Genomic DNA, 5,168 nt, shown 5'->3' with positions numbered 1-5,168 from the left:
AGTCTAATAGGGAGGTATCAAAGTAATGCAGGAGTGGATCACTGGACAGCGGTCAAGAACATCCTGAAATACCTGAAAAGGACTAAGGATATGTTTCTCATATATGGAGGTGACAAAGAGCTCATCGTAAATGGTTACATTGATGCAAGCTTTGACACTGATCCAAACGATTCTAAATCGCAAACCGGATACGTGTTTACATTAAACGGTGGAGCTGTCAGTTGGTGCGGTTCTAAACAAAGCGTTGTGGCGGGATCTACATGTGGAGCGGAGTACATAGCTACTTCGGAAGCAGCAAACGAAGGAGTCTGGATGAAGGAGTTCATATCCGATCTAGGTGTCATACCTAGTGCATCGGGTCCAATGAAAATCTTTTGTGACAATACTGGTGCAATTGCCTTGGCAAAGGAATCCAGATTTCACAAGAGAACCAAGCACATCAAGAGACGCTTCAATTCCATCCAGGATCTAGTACAGGTGGGAGACATAGAGATTTGCAAGATACATACAGATCTGAATGTTGCAGACCCGTTGACTAAGCCTCTTCCACGAACAAAACATGATCAGCACCAAAGCTCCATGGGTGTTAGAATCATTACTGTGTAATCTAGATTACTGACTCTAGTGCAAGTGGGAGACTGAAGGAAATATGCCCTAGAGGCAATAATAATGTTATTATTTTATTTCCTTATATCATGATAAATGTTTATTATTCATGCTAGAATTGTATTATCCGGAACCATAATACATGTGTGAATACATAGACAAACCAAACGTCACTAGTATGCCTCTACTTGACTAGCTCATTAATCAAAGATGGTTATGTTTCCTAACCATAGACATGTGTTGTCATTTGATTAACGGGATCACATTATTAGGAGAATGATGTGATTGACATGACCCATTCCATTAGCTTTGCACACGATCGTTTAGTATGTTGCTATTGCTTTCTTCATGACTTATACATGTTCCTATGACTATGAGATTATGCAACTCCCGTTTGCCGGAGGAACACTTTGTGTGCTACCAAACGTCACAACGTAACTGAGTGATTATAAAGGAGCTCTACAGGTGTCTCCAAAGGTAAATGTTGGGTTGGCGTATTTCGAGATTAGGATTTGTCACTCCGATTGTCGGAGAGGTATCTCTGGGCCCTCTCGGTAATGCACATCACGTAAGCCTTGCAAGCATTGCAACTAATGAGTTAGTTGCGAGATGATGTATTACATAACGAGTAAAGAGACTTGCCGGTAACGAGATTGAACTAGGTATTGAGATACCGATGATCGAATCTCGGGAAAGTAACATACCGATGACAAAGGGAACAACGTATGTTGTTATGCGGTCTGACCGATAAAGATCTTTGTAGAATATGTGGGAGCCAATATGAGCATCCAGGTTCCGCTATTGATTATTGACCGAAGACATGTCTCGGTCATGTCTACATTGTTCTCGAACCCGTAGGGTCCGCACGCTTAAGGTTTCGATGACAGTTATATTATGAGTTTATGAGTTTTGATGTACCGAAGTTAGTTCGGAGTCCCGGATGTGATCACGGACATAACGAGGAGTCTCGAAATGGTCGAGACATAAAGATTGATATATTGGACGGTTATATTCGGACACCGGAAGTGTTCCGGGTGATTTCGGAGAAAACCGGAGTACCGGAGGGTTACCGGAACCCCCCGGGAGAAGTAATGGGCCATATGGGCCTTGGTGGAGAAAGAGAAGGGCAGCCAGGGTGGGCCGCACGCCTCCTCCCCCCTGGTCCGAATTGGACTAGGAGAGGGGGGCGGCGCCCCCCTTTCCTTCTCCCTCTCCACTTCCTTCCCCCTCCTAGTAGGAGTCCTACTCCTACTAGGAGGAGGACTCCTCCTTGGCGCGCCTATAGGGCCGGCCGGCCTCCTCCCCTTGCTCCTTTATATACTGGGGCAGGGGGCACCCCTAGACACACAAGTTGATCCACGTGATCGTTTTCTTAGCCGTGTGCGGTGCCCCCTTCCACCATAATCCTCGATGCTATTGTAGCGGTGCTTAGGCGAAGCCCTGTGATGGTAGAACATCAAGATCGTCACCACGCCGTCGTGCTGACGGAACTCTTCCCCGACACTTTGCTGGATCGGAGTCCGGGGATCGTCATCGAGCTGAACGTGTGCTAAAACTCGGAGGTGCCATAGTTTCGGTGCTTGGTCGATCGGGCGGTGAAGACGTACGACTACATCAACCGCGTTGTGCTAACGCTTCCGCTGTCGGTCTACAAGGGTACGTAGATCACACTCTCCCCTCTCGTTGCTATGCATCATCATGATCTTGCGTGTGCATAGGAAATTTTTTGAAATTACTACGTTCCCCAACACAAGCCAAGTTCTATAATGAAAGATTCCCACTAGTATGTGAAAGTGACAACATAGGAGACTCTCTATCATGAAGATCATGGTGCTACTTTGAAGCACAAGTGTGGTAAAAGGATATTAGCATTGCCCCTTCTCTCTTTTTCTCTCATTTTTTGTTTTTGTTTTTTGGGGCCTTCTCCCTTTTTTAGGCCTCTTTTTTATTTTTTTATTTTTCGTCCAGAGTCTCATCCCGGCTAGTGGGGGAATCATAGTCTCCATCATACTTTCCTCACTGGGACAATGCTCTAATAATGATGATCATCACACTTTTATTTACTTACAACTCATGAATTACAACTCGATACTTAGAACAAATCATGACTCTATGTGAATGCCTCCAGCGGTGTACCGGGATGTGCAATGACTCATGAGTGACATGTATGAAATAATTATGAACGGTGGCTTTGCCACAAATATGATGTCAACTACATGATCATGCAAAGCAATATGACAATGATGGAGCGTGTCATTATAAACGGAACGGTGGAAAGTTGCATGGCAATATATCTCGGAATGGCTATGGAAATGCCATAATAGGTAGGTATGGTGGCTGTTTTGAGGAAGGTAAATGGTGGGTTTATGGTACCGGCGAAAGTTGCGAGGTACTAAAGAGGCTAGCAATGGTGGAAGGGTGAGAGTGTGTATAATCCATGGACTCAACATTAGTCATAAAGAACTCACATACTTATTGCAAAAATCTATTAGTTATCGAAACAAAGTACTATGGGCATGCTCCTAGGGGGATAGATTGGTAGGAAAAGACCATCGCTCGTCCCCGACCGCCACTCATAAGGAAGACAATCAGTAAATAAATCATGCTCTGACTTCATCACATAACGGTTCACCATACGTGCATGCTACGGGAATCACAAACTTTAACACAAGTATTTCTCAAATTCACAACTACTCAACTAGCATAACTCTAATATCACCATCTTCATATCTCAAAACAATTATCAAGTATCAAACTTCTCATAGTATTCAATGCACTTTTTATGAAAGTTTTTATTATATCCCACTTGGATGCCTATCATATTAAGACTAGTTTCATAACCAAAGCAAACTACCATGTTGTTCTAAAGACTCTCAAGATAATATAAGTGAAGCATGAGAGTTCATCTATTTCTTCAAAATAAAACCACCGTCGTGCTCTAAAAAGATATAAGTGAAGCACTAGAGAAAATGACAAACTACTCCGAAAGATATAAGTGAAGATCAAACACCTTATTATGGATGGGGTGCTAGTCCTCCATGAAGTTCTCCATGAGGTCAAGTCCAAACACCTTAAGGCTGTTGAGGGAGTCCTGGATTAGGGGGTCTCCGGACAGCCGGACTATATCCTTTGGCCGGACTGTTGGACTATGAAGATACAAGATTGAAGACTTCGTCTCGTGTCCGGATGGGACTTTTACTTGGCGTAGAAGGCAAGCTAGGCAATATGGATATGTATATCTCCTCCTTTATAACTGACCTTGTGTAAACCCTAGCCCCTTGTGGTGTCTATATAAACCTGAGGGTTTAGTCCGTAGGATGAACAACAATCATACCATAGGCTATCTTCTAGGGTTTAGCCTCTCTGGTCTCATGGTAGATCAACTCTTGTAATACTCATATCATCAAGAACAATCAAGCAGGACGTAGGGTTTTACCTCCATCAAGAGGGCCCGAACCTGGGTAAACATCGTGTCCCCTGCCTCCTGTTACCATCCGCCTAAGACGCACAGTTCGGGACCCCCTACCCGAGATCCGCCGGTTTTGACACCGACATTGGTGCTTTCATTGAGAGTTCCACTGTGCCGTCGCCATAAGGAAGGATGCCTTGTCTTGTTTTTAAAAACAACAATACCACAGGGGGAGCCCTAGCTGTCGGCCAAACTCTCCGGCTAGGCAGTTTCATCATGACCGCCCGTTCGGCTGCTGCACCGACGATGACTTCTCGGGTCATCGAAAATAGCCTCCACGTTGGCTCGGAATTCGCCGAGCAAATGAATCCAATGGAGCTCTCTTCCATAAATGAGCTCTTGGATCGCATCGCTGCCTTGGGAGTCGCTACGGACTATGATCGGATTGGGCTTAAACCCGATCAAAGGGAGATTAACTCTCCACCGGTCACCCATCATATTGCGGTGGTGGAGGAACAATGCGGCGATTCTTCCTCTATCTTGAGGACTAACTATGTCCGGACTCCTGAGCTCTCCGAGATGGATACCTGTTTACGGGAGGACATCACCCAAGCCCTGAACCTAGAGTCAGGTAGCGGGCCAGACTTATCGGGTAACATCCCGGAATCCGAACTTCCAAGATTGGAAACTCCTCGGCCCCGGGGTCTCAGATCGGGTAAGGGTCCGGACTCAAATCCACCCACCCACCCAGACATAAACGATCTTTCCCACATCAGGCAAGAGCCCCATGAAACAGTACATCATTATTGGGCCAGATTCCTCCTTGTGATGAACAAGGCTAAGAACTATCGCGAGGAAGACGCAGTCTCATTTTTCTGCAATAATTGCACGGACAAGGGAATCCTTAATGCCTTAAGTCATTGTGACATATCACGCTTCGCTGACTTGGCGTCCATAGTACGAAAGTACTGTGTGATGGAAAGTGCCTGGAAAACCGAAACAAACTTTTGGGATAATCCGGCTCCGAATATACACCCAGTCCGAAGTAAAAGGGTGCACTATCATAAGACACCCGAGTTAATTACAAAGAAGCAAAAACCCTCTACAGGGCGTGGAACCGTATTGGAGGGATGGCTCAATGGACCCAACAAAA

This window comes from Triticum urartu, chromosome 2A (genome assembly GCF_056163025.1).
Source record: "Triticum urartu cultivar PI428250 chromosome 2A, HENAU_Tu73, whole genome shotgun sequence".
NCBI lineage: Eukaryota > Viridiplantae > Streptophyta > Magnoliopsida > Poales > Poaceae > Triticum > Triticum urartu.
The sequence above is the reverse complement of the archived record's forward strand: the minus strand, read 5'-3'. Positions refer to the sequence as shown.